This window comes from Canis lupus, chromosome 24 (genome assembly GCF_011100685.1).
Source record: "Canis lupus familiaris isolate Mischka breed German Shepherd chromosome 24, alternate assembly UU_Cfam_GSD_1.0, whole genome shotgun sequence".
Lineage (NCBI taxonomy): Eukaryota > Metazoa > Chordata > Mammalia > Carnivora > Canidae > Canis > Canis lupus.
Window position 1 is genome coordinate 40,473,989 of NC_049245.1, and position 12,837 is coordinate 40,486,825.

The window sequence follows — 12,837 nt, forward strand, 5'->3', positions numbered from 1 at the left end:
CTTAAAAATGGTAAAAATGGTAAATTTTGTGTTCCGTGTATTTTATCACAATAAGAAAATACAGAACGGGTGTTAAGTCTGAATTTCTAAGAAAATAAGAACATGAATGAACGATCATGATAGAAGTCTAGAAGTTTTAAAAGTATATCCCAAACATTGCATGGGTGTAGTGGGAGTGTGTCCCGTGCGCCGTGTGGGGTGTGCTCACACTAGACGATTATTTGCTGTTTATCTGTATTTGAAATTTAACTGAGTGTCCTATATTTTTATTTGCCAAAAGTGGCGACTATAATTTGGGGCCATTCCCGAGGAGGAACCCGAGGAGAGGGAACGATGATTGGCAACCCAGCGAGGATGCATTTAGCCACCAGGAGCAGGAAACTGACAGTGGCTTAGGTACAAGGACACTTCTGGCTTCGTAAACAGGAAATCCAGAGGAAGGCGCTTCCTTGGCTGGCTCACCAGTTCAGCAGGATCTTCAGGCTTTTAGGAAAGAGTCTCAATAAATGTTAGCTGATAATTTTGTGAAGTGTGGCTCACTTTCACGTGATCCAGCACTCCGTGGAGACGGAATCCTTGCCACTTAGGGTTCTGCGTTCCGAAAGAGAGGGGCCACGTTAGCATCCTTATGACGGCGCTGTCCAGAAAGGAGATCTAGATCTCACGGGTCCTAGTCTAGATTTGGGCACTAGATTTGAGTGTCAACCGATTGGGCGGTCACCCAGTCTAACCCGTGTGACTTTGCAAGACGAGACTGGGCTCCCACACCAGCTCCAAGGCTTCCCCACCCCTGTGCTTGACTCCATCTCCAGGGAGGTCAAGGCCACGGGAGGGACAGCACAGCCTGGAGAGGCCACCGGCAAAGTGCACAGATTGGCATGAACCGGCAAGGAAATCAGCCTGTGTTAGAGCCCTCCCACGACTTCAGGCATCGGCCTCTCTCTTCCAATCATCAGAATGAATGGCTTCCATGCTAAATTGTATTCTTGGGGGTGGCAAGAGGAGTGGAGTCTGTTTTCTGCCATTTTTCTAGCTTGTTCCAAGGCTTCACCCCAGTGCACACGGGATAAAGTAAAACTGTGCAGCCACTGCAATGCTGGTGACGCGCTCTGCGGCAAGAGACGTGGGTCAGAAAGCTGTTTTAGATTAGAAGCATCTGTAAATACTCCTGCACATAGAGCTGGAAATACGGTATGATGAGGTGCTAATAATTTTCCCTCATCGTGTGGATTCTCGGGAGGCTTTCCTTCCTGCCCTGGATGAAACGAGGGGCACTAAGCACAGACACGAGGGCAGGCAGGGTCTGTTGTGTTTTCTCTTCCTGCTTTCAGGAAAGTGGGTGGGATTTCCTGAGCATCTGTGTCAGTTGACATCCTTGGTCTTCTCCTCTCCATTTTAGAGCAAACGTGAGCTACATGATGGGAGCTGCCGGGAGATGCTTCCAGAATAGAGAGGAGGTTACTGTGCCAGAGAGACACAGGCAGCCACTGTGCTCACTGTGGCTCTGTGAGCGGAAGGGGTATTTGTAACCCTAGGAGCTGTGACCCCACCCCCCCCACCCCGAGTCTTAAATATGGGTAAGGATTTCTATGTCAACTACTTCGCTTTTTTTTTCACTTTTTTAATATTAGCGCTTCAGATCCAAGATGATCTTCCCAAGGCACAGCTTCTACATTTTTCTCTCCCCTTCCTGATCAATTAGCTTATTCCCATCACTGTAGTGAAAGTGAGAACATCTTCAGGAAGCGTCCTCCACTCTGCCCAGAATACATCCCATGAGAGCCCAGAGCGAATTGCACAGGACCCTGATTTTCATATTTGCATGGGACCCGTAGACCCGAGTCTCAGGGTGAGGGGAGCAGAGAGCGGAGCGCCAGCTGTCTTCATGCAGGGCTGAGTGGTGTGCAGACCCCATCCCTTCCTCCTGGGAAGAAGAGTTCCTGCTGACTTAAGATCAGCCTGGTGTCATGGTCATCGACAACGTAGCAGTGAACAGAGCCTACGCTAGATGAAGCGAGTTTCTAAAGGGTCTCTCTACAGAGGCTCAGGGGACAGACAGAGGGACAGGGTTCTAATCCCAACTGTGTCACTGACAACCATGTGGCCGTGGTGCCCTGCCCAGACCACCCCTCAGGGCCAGCTGCTCATTCTCCAGCTTCTGGAAGGGTTCGGCTGTAGATGGCTCTTTCTCTTGGGTACCAGCCCTCTCCCCAGACCATGCTCCTTCCTCTGGCAGTTGGCTTCCAGTGATTCGTTGGGATAGAGATGTAAAGACCCGGTCACCCTGCTTCAGTGGGCGCAGTTGTCAAGGGTTGACTCGGCCTGGAGCTCCCCATCTGATTGAGGGCACGGTGTGACCATTGTGTCTCTCCCGCTGCCCAATCCCACTTTCTTCTCTCCCTCTCAAGGTGGTTCACGACAGCGTATCCGGATGAGCTCCCTGCAGACCAACCCCCATCTCAGAATCTACCGCCCATGGGATCACTCTGTGATGACGGCCTTCGGAAAGTTGATTTTTTACATTGAAACGAGCATGAGAAAATTAGAATAATTTGGAAGGTCATCTAAAGAAATGCAAACAAACAACAACAGTGGAGTTAGCTGGCCCAGGCCACCCCCTGAGGGCTGCACACTTGCTCGTGTATAAGGTAGCCGGGGATTCTCAGAGTGGGGTCCAGGAATCCGTGGATATCCTCGACCCTCTCAGGGAGTCCATGAAGTCGTACAGTCCTCGTTAGGATTCTGACTGGCTGTTTGTCTTTTCTGCTCTCATCCCCTTACAGGTGTAGACAGAACTAAAAGTTCATCGATAAGGTTTCAGATTTCACACCGCAACTGACTTTAGGAAACTACCACTTGTCAAATGTAGGATCATGGAGCACTTCATTATTTGAAAAGGCTATTAAGATACTTCTTCCACTTCCATATACAGAACTGTATGGGGCTGGATTTTCTTCGTGTACTTGAACCCAAACCACTTATGGAAACACACTGAGTGCAGAAGCAGAGATGAGAATCCAGCTGTTTTCCATTAGGGTAGAAATTAAAGAGATTTGCAACAATGTAAAGCCGTGCCATATTTTCTTCGCCTTTTCCCCCCCTCTATTTTGGAACCAACCAAATAGCTTTGTTGGAAACTATTGGAAAAATAGCTATTTTTCATCAAAATGTTACTTTTGTTAACATGGAATGGGTTATTATTATTTTAAAATGAAATAATGTTTTAAAATTCTTAGTGTTAACTTCTAATATGGTTGACATCGATAGCTCTAACGGAAATAAATAAAAGCATGTTGGAGTCCTCAAGAATTTTTAACAGTGTGAAGAGTTCTGAAGATCAAAACTTAAAAAATGACTCCTTTCCCTCCCCCTCCCCATTACAGAGGGAATAGATGTTCCTTATTAAATATACAGGGAACAACATATAAAAGAAACAATAATCTATAATCCTATCACTGAGAAATACTCTCTCTTTTAGCATTTCTCTTTTTCCATATCAATATCACATGTATACTAATGATTCTGAAAAACTGTATGAAAGCCAACACTTTGCTTGTTTACCATTCTATACAATGCCAAATATGCCGTTTAAAATAGGGTCAGGTGTCTCTTTGAGGGGCTGTGCTCCAGATAAATTAACCACCTGGGTTATTTAAATGTTGGACATTTAAATGTTTGACACACTACATGTTCTGCTGTTATAAACACGGCAGAGATGAACATCCTTGCAGCAATACTAATGCAACCATGTTCTGGAGTTTTCCCTTAGAAGCATTTCTCAGATGTTAAAGTGTTGGATCAAAGAGTAGTAATTTTTTAAAAGATTTTATTTATTTATTTATTCATGAGAGACATATATAGAGAGAGGCAGAGACACAGGCAGAGGGAGAAGCAGGGGCCTCACAGCAAAGCCTGATGTGGGGCTTGATCCCAGATTCCAGGATCACAACCTGAGCTAAAGGCAGATGCTCAACCACTGAGTCACTCAGGCATTCCAAGAGTAGTAATGTTTTAAAAGTGTCTGATATAAAAAAAAAAAAAAAATAAAAGTGTCTGATATATATGTATATATATATTTATATGTATATTATATATTTATATGTATACATATATTTGGTTTTATATATATACATATAATATATAATATATATTAATATAATATATTATAAAAGTGTCTGATATATAAATATTTATATGTATACATATATTTGGCTTTATATATACATATATATTATATATACATATATAATATATTAATATAATATATATGTATGTAAAATGCATATATGTATATATAATATATTAATATATAATAATATATATAATATATATGTATATATAAAACCAAATATATATGTGTATATAAATATATGTTATATATTATTATATTATAATATATAATACATATAAATAATATATGTAAATATATATTTATATATTATATATCAGGCATATATTTGGTTTTATATATATATGTATGTATATATGTACCTATATGTATGTATACATATATATAAAACCAAATAACTCTCCAACCAAATGACCTCCTGGGAGCCAGGGGCTGGGTCTCTATACTCAAACCTGTATTTCCACAGGCAGATGGATGGGTAAACAAACACATCAGTGTGTGAGAAGGACTGTTCTTTGTGTACAGGTTAAAATTGGGCATTAGCAGCTAAAAGATTATTTTGTATTTGGTTAGTAAAAAAAAGATGATCTCTCATCAGTATTGTCTTGTGAGTTTTTCCCTTGGCAACATGAGGTTGAATGTGTTGTCATGTGCTTACTGGACATTTGTCTTTATTCTTTGTCAGCTGCCCACACAACTGAGTCCTGACACCCGACTTCTTTCTTTGGCCAGCACTCAAGCTCCGCACCGATCGGGCTTCATTACTCATCCAAGGTAGAGTACGAGCAAATTGCACGAGGGTAATGATCTTAGTGACTCATTCTCCATGATGTTGCAGAGGAAAGAGTGTTTTTAAGTTTTTTAATTTTTATTTATTTTTATTTTAAAAAAATATGTGTTTATTTTAGGGAGAGAGACAGAAAGGGGGAGAGGGAGAGAGAGTCTTAAGAAGACTCTGTGCTGAGTGTAGAGCTCACACGGGGCTGGATCTCATGACCCTGAGATCACCACCCTGACTGAAACCCAAGAGTCGGACACTTAACTGACTTTGCCACCCAAGAGCCCCCAGAAAGAGTGTATTTTAAAAGAAATTAATTGCCGACATTTAAGAAGCAGGGAACTGCATATAAAAATTCACAGTTTTAGCTTCTTATTAAGAAATACAAGGGTTTGGCGATATTCTTTTATCACAGTTGATCAGGACTGGATGTTAACTGTACTTTCTAAAAGGGCACGTGTTCTCCAGTTTATTTGGGTCTCTACGACTCCTTCTCTCTCTCTGTCTGGCCCTGAGTCCCAGCATCATTTGCCATTTATCCTTGCCCTGGAGCTGCCACAAGTTGTGTAATCTAATATGTAATACATTATATCCGTATGTATATAAATATGATTATATACACTTAACATGCAAGGTGTGTCCGTATTTAAAACCACAAGTATGACTTTTTTTTCACCTAACACCTAATTATTATATTTTTATTTATTTTTATTTTTTTATTTTTTTATATTTTTAAAAAACTACATAAACTCTGAAAAAAATGCCCTGGCATCAAGTTCTTTTTTATTTTTAAAAATGTTTAAAAAAAGATTTTATTTATTTATTTATGAGAGACACACAGACAGAGGTAGAGACACAGGCAGAGGGAGAGGCAGGCTCTCTGCAGGGAGCCTGATGTGGGACTCGATCCTGGAACCCCAGGATGGCAACCTGAGCCAGGCAGATGCTCAATCACTGGGCCACCCCAAGGGTCCCTCAAGGCCTTTGTAGTTGGAAAGTTTATACCAAAGTGTGTATCGTGTGCCTTGGGTCTTTTTGACACTTGAGACTGAGTCCTGACCAGGCTGTCAAGTGATGTCCATATATCTTCCCTTTGCACTTGTGGAGATGTCCTAAGGGGAGCTTTGTGAGTCTTTTTGATTCCCTTGTGGGAATGAGATTTCCCAACTCCTCTCACTGATTGGCGGGGGGGGGGGGGGGGGGGGGGGGGGGGGGGGGCATCTGGGTTATCTTAGCCTCTCTAGAGAGCTACAGTTTAGAAAATGAGAAACCATGTCTGTGGAGCCATACCACTCACTACTCAGATAGATTTAAACAGAAACCTAGAAAAAAAGATAGCAAGTGTTTCACCTGTGGGTTTGGATATTCTCAGTAAAACCAGAATTACGTTTTCTTTGTCCTATCCAGGGTTTTCCACAGATGAGTTATTAACTGATGGTTTCTTACCGTAACTCCATGCCACCTAAACTGTTATGTACATATTTTCTTTAAACTGACTCAAATCTTACTTAGTGTGTTTTCCACCACAAGAGGAAAACCAGTACTATTTCCCACAAATAAAAAGGAACGTTAAAAGATAATGCAACAACAGTAAAGAAAGGCCTGACATTCCAGCTGGAGTCTCTTGCCTGCCCAAGATCTGCACCCGAGTCCCACCCATGTCATTAAAACATGTTAAAGAAACTCTGGCTTCTCTTCATCAAGACTTTCTCCTTGATACAATGAGAAGCACTAATTCATAACTGCAAGATAGTTGCACAGGGCATAACGTTCTCCCTTTCTTGGTGATTTAATGTTACTTAAAGCTCACTTTATATACCGTGTAAGATTTTCTTCTCTATCATCCCTGGCACATAGTCTGTAACTTGTGAAATGCTCTTCTAGTGAACTATTAATCATTTGTTAATTGAAGTGAGAATGTTTGTATTACTACTTCAGTTACTTCCACCTCCCAGCTACTATGCCAACCTATTGTTGGTTGAACAATTACTACACTGTGCTATTTTTTTTTAAAATCTGGACACAATTCTTTGAGCTATTCTTTCATAGTCCTCTTCAATCATTCCAACTTCCCATTTTATAGATAAGCAAAGTCAGGCTTAGGGAGGTTAAGAAACTTAGCTAAGTTCTCACAACCAGTAAGAGAATAGAGTTGAAATTCAAATGCAGACCTGATATTACCTATAATAGGTTGATGTTTTTCACCTATAGACCAGCTACCAACATCACTATGGTTTTACCTCTCAAACCCCCACTCCCCACAACTTAAGTAACCAGTGGTGTTCCAATAGCTTTCCCCTGCCAGAGGCTAGGGTAGGAAACTCCCTCCAGTTGTTATTCTTCCTTAGGAACGAGTGCAGGTGTGGTTTCAGACTCTTGGGACCAATCACAGATGTGACCCACATTGGCCTATATTTTTATCCAAATGGAATCTGCTTTAAAAAAAAAGCAACTAGACCATCTCAAAGGAGAATAGAAGTCCAAAAATGATACAACTTACATTCTGAGAAAAGGGAAGCATGGCCTGTGCCTTCTTCTACAGGAATGGATTCACCGAATTTTCTAGATTAATTATAGTTGAGGAGACTTCATTTCTTTGAATTCCAAAAGATAGAAGATGGAAGATCCTGTCACTCCTTCATCAGTTGCCTCTAAGAGGCATTATGTGCTCATCCATTCATCCTTCCATTCAACCATCCACTCAATCATCCATCCACCCACCTACCCACCCATCCATCCAAGTACTCAACTGTTTATTTATCTAACCATCCACTCATCCATTCAGTCATCATCTAGCCAGCCAGCCCGCCCTCCAACCAGCCAGGTAGGCTGCCATTCATCTCTTCTTCCATCCATCCGCCCATCCATCCATCCATCCATCCATCCATCCATCCACCTATCCTTTCTGCTTCAACATTTATCAAGTACTTATGTGCTAGGGTCTGTACTACATGTTGAGATTATAAAAGGACACAAAATAAATGAATATAGTCACTCTCTGGGCCACAGAATAACAGGGAGAAACATATGTGTATGGTCTGAAAAAAAATGCTCAAACAGCAGTCAGCAAAGGGGGAATACAAAGTGAGGAAGAGATGCCCTATCTCAGCCCAGTGTGGGGGAGAAAACCTTTGAAGGAAGCATCTTATCCATGAGAGTAGAATTAAAAATGACACTGGTCAGATGAAAGTCAAGGACCTGGTCAGGAAGAGAAAGTTGTTTTTAGCACAGAGTTGCATATGCAAAGGCCCTGCACACATAGCATTTCTAGTGCAGGCATATGAGGGGTGTATAAGGCCCTTGAGCTTTTAAGGAAACTATCTCCCCTTTGCTTGATCTTCATGGTTATTCAGATTCTTGCCTGGACTCTTTCTGCCTAAGGACTTGGATTTTCATTTGTGTTTGCATTCTGATGTTGGCTGAATCTTGGTCAATATTGTCTCAGTTCATTTGGCACCAGGATTAAATGCCACAGTATTACTCAGAGCAATTGACCTTTAGTGTTCGGCCCAGCATATCCACCATGTCCCTGTCAAACAAGAGACTGGGCTTTTCTCCAGCTCATTTCTCCTGGCCTAAGGCTGCCTGTTGGTAGACATTTGTTGCAGAATTATTTTGTCTGTAGACAAATGTGGAGATTCTCTTAGACAACTGAGGTTAAACCAGTACAGAGTCTGCTTCTTCCTCTTCTTGGCATCCCACGAGACCAAGATGCACCCAACTTGTTCTACTGTAAAGTTGAGAGTTGAAAACCAGTATGTTTCCTTCAGTCTTTTGCAAAGGATACAACTTTATAGCATAGTGGCACACATCAATAAATCTGTGGACAACCCACATCTATCACTCCCCAAATACCATAGTGCTTGGCATTGACTTCATTTGAAGATCGAGAAAAAATGGGCCTGGAATCCTAAAGGCTGTATGATCTTGGGCAAGTCACTTGACCTCTCTGGGCTTTGGTTTTCTCCACTTATAAAAATGAGATGGTAACAGTGCCTACCTCATGAAGTTTTTATGAGGACTTTACAGAAGTTAATATTTGAAGTGTTCAGAACAGTTTCTAGCCTAGAGGAAGCACAGAAGTGTTTGTTAAATACAATAAAAAATAGTCATAGAGTATTGGGTGATGATTAAGAGCAAAGGTGCAGGAGCCAGGCAGATTTGGGTCCTAATGTGAGTCTCTGGCACCCCTTAGTTGAGCAAGTTACTGAATCTCCCTGGTACTCAGTTTATTCACTACCAAAAATGGACACAATAGCACTTTCTTCCTTTTAGGACTATGTAGGGTTGATGTGAGTTGGTGCACACAAAGCCCTTGGTAAAATGCTGACATAAAATAAAGGGTGGTTGTTTGGTTCAGTATTATTATTATCCCACAGTTTGAATCCCAGCCAAATTGGCCAAATAAGATCAGGGACACCTGGGTGGCTCAGTGTTTGAATGTCTGCCTTCGGTTCAGGGCGTGATCCCGGGGTTCCGGGATCAAATCCCACATCGGGCTCCCCGGCAGGGAGCCTGCTTCTCCCTCTGCCTGTGTCTCTGCCTCTCTCTGTGTGTCTCTCATGAATAAATAAATTAAAAAATCTTTAAAAAAAAAGAGTTATAAGATCAGATGTGCAATAGCAAAGCAAACTCCATGCGCTTGCCATTTCAACCTCCTGCCTCTCTGCGTGTCCTCGAGTGTCCACCAGCAGGGACTTCTGGTGGGAGGCAGAGAAGACCTTGATTTGTCTTAATGACAGTCCTGGGACACAAGTGATATTAGCCTAATTTTATCAGTGTGGATTCTGAAGCTTGGTGACCGAGTATGAGTCACTTCACTTCCTTCTGTGTCAAATTCTTCATCAGTAAAACCTGAAGAATAAAGCAGCTACTCTTAAAGCATGGGCGAAAACCAAGTGAGACAAGGCATAGAATGCATGCAATGATTCACACACAGTAAGCGCTCAATGCCTGTAATGACTAATATACCGTAATTTTTACTACTCTAATGAATCAGCCCACTTTTAACACAACTCTGAACTCCCAAAGGAGAGAAGATTTTGAAAACAAGGGGCTACAGCTTCCTCTCCTTATCATGCCATATCCATGATGACACATTTATTGCTACCAATTTCCCGGGAATCATACTTTCTCTTGTCTAAGTTACAGTGTGTAAACTTTCACAAAAGGACACTGCCTTGTTTGAAAGCTGAGAACAGCTGTTGGCAGAGCATGTGCTATAAGGAGCTTCTCAAACAATCCTCCACCCTTGCCACCAAGTGTGTTTTCTGAAGAGCAGTTTTGCATTCTTGATAATATCTCCTCTACAGGGAAAGAATTTCAGTAACTGAATCTTCCCCCATTGGTTTTCGCCTCCTGTGACTCTGGCATCATGTCAGTGGCCAGAATCCAAGAGAACCATCAGCTAGTACCTCAGTAAGAGTCAAAAGGAAACAGATGGCACACTCAAATGGGAACAATTCAAGGAAGATTTATCTCCTGAGAGACGGATTACCGAGGTATGGGCATGGCTTGGCAAAGGACAAAGAGAATGATAACCCACAGGGTAACATTGACGGACCTAGCAAGAAAGAGAATGGGATAAAGTTGGTTGCTTTAGGAGCCGTGACTTTTCATGGAAGGACACAGCCAGCCTGGGGTCACCTCGCTCTCTTTTATTCCTCTAATGTCCTGCCCAATATCTGCCTTGGCCAAACCCAACTGGAAGCCCAAGGGCACAGCACTACATCAACTGTGTGTTGACATAGTCCATTGGCCTGGCCTTGGGAGGCAGAGAGCAGATGGAGCGGGGTCAGAGGTAGGCAGAGAGGGGCAAACAGAAGAAATGCCCCTGGCTAATGGGCCATGTGAATTTCTTTTTTAAGATTTTATTTATTCATTAGAGACACACAGAGAGAGGCAGAGACACAGGCAGAGGGAGAAGCAGGCTCCCTGCGGCGAGCCCAATATGGGACTCGATCCCAGGATTCCGGGATCACACCCTGAGTCAAAGGCAAATGCTCAACCACTGAGCCACCCAGATGTCCTGGGCCATGTGGATTTGAAGGTATTGGGGAAGCTGGTCCTGTAAGACCAATGGCATTGTTGATTGACCGTTGAGATCGCAACTCCAGGTACCAATGAAAGTTGGGCAAATCTTTGAAAACAAGAATATGCTGCATCCCAACCCAATACCATGTCTTTCTTGGGGGAGCATATTGCAAAGCCCAGATAACAGAAAGTTTGACTGAAGTAAAATAGATCTTATTATCTGTCTCTGGACTCACTTTTTCTCCACTTCCTCTGCCAACATGTGATTCTTTTGTTTGCACATACACACACACAGCCCATAAAACGCTCTGAGGATGCCTCCAGCAGCTGACAGTACACAGGAGTTGGTTTTGCTGGACTCTGGGCACCCTTTGTTCCCACCTGTTGGATTGTATACTCACCAGGATCCAGTTGTGTTTGCACTTATACCTGCTTATGCCGGTCATACTTATTAGTGATAAGTGAAATGAATGGTAAATAATTCAGTAAATGATTATAATTCCTAAAAGATAAGGATCAAAATAAAGGGAACTGTCGATTCAGTAAAAAATTAGTTAAGTTCCTTGGGGTGTGGGGAACTAGCAAAAGCCAACTTAAAAAAAAAGACGATTGCTGTTAAATCAACTATGAACAAGGCAACAGTGTATGATAGGGAAACCATAAGAATCTAGAAAGACCTATTTATAATTTATGGCAGGCACATATTTTCCCTTTGTCCCCAGTTCAAGCCAATAGCCAGGCCTTAAAAATTCTTGCCTGGAAGGATTTTTCAAGAACAGAGTGAAGCTTCTGCTAAAGTCACTTCAGCTAACACGTTGGTAATTTCCTAGAGTCTCCGACATCATTTTCCTTATCCCCAAATTTTTCTCGTGCCCCTTCCTCTGGAAACATTCCCTCATTGGTCTTTTGACATTACTAGGGATGGGACATGCTCTTCACTTCTGACCCTTACTGCTTTTTTTTTTTTTTTGACCCTTACTGCTTTATAGCAAAATTCTCCAAGGGACCTGAGAAAGTTTTGAGTAAGATGGTCCCTCCTCGCTGCATAGGTGGAATCGTCTTCCTCACTGTCTCTCCACTAGATGGCGAGCTCTCGAGGACTGGGACCATGTCTCAGGTATCTTGGTCCCCTCACTGCCCAGCATCTTCTGGAACATTCTAAGTGATCCACAGAGGTCTGTGGAATTATCTGAAAAGTTTCTGAAGAGTATTTTCTGAGACACAAAGGGACCCAACGACTTTGTATTTATACCTAATAACATGTTATGCAAACTCTTTAAACCTGAAGGAGCTTTTGGGAGCTAAGCAGGGCTAGCAACCAATATGAATAAGGAAATAAGCAAAGGCAGAAATGGTCAAGATATTGTTAGGTCAAGGATATTGATACCATAAGTTCAGATTTTTCTTTTTTAAGGATTTATTTATTCATCCATGAGAGACACAGAGAGAGGCAGAGACACAGGTAGAGGGAGAAGCAGGATCCATGCAGGAGCCCGATGCGGGACTCGATCCTGGAACTCTGGGATCACACCCTGGGCCAAAGGCAGACGCTCAACTATTGAGCCACCCTGAAGTCCCACAGATTTTTCATTCTAATGACTTATTTCTCCTCTTTGCCTGAAAGATTCATGTATCTGCAGGGAATACACTTGGCCACAAGCAGCAGAATGCCCCCCAAAGCAGTGGTTTAAACCATAAGTAGACTTATTTATGGCTTAACAAGCCCACAGAATTGCAGCCCTAGGGATGATACTGTGGCTTACTAATGTCATCAAGGAAAGAAAAACTTACTGTCTTTCCATTGAACTACCCTCAAAACACTGACTTTTGTTCCTTGGGCTTATTATCTCATGGTTGTACTGATCTAAATACCATACTCTGGCAGGGCACATCCAAA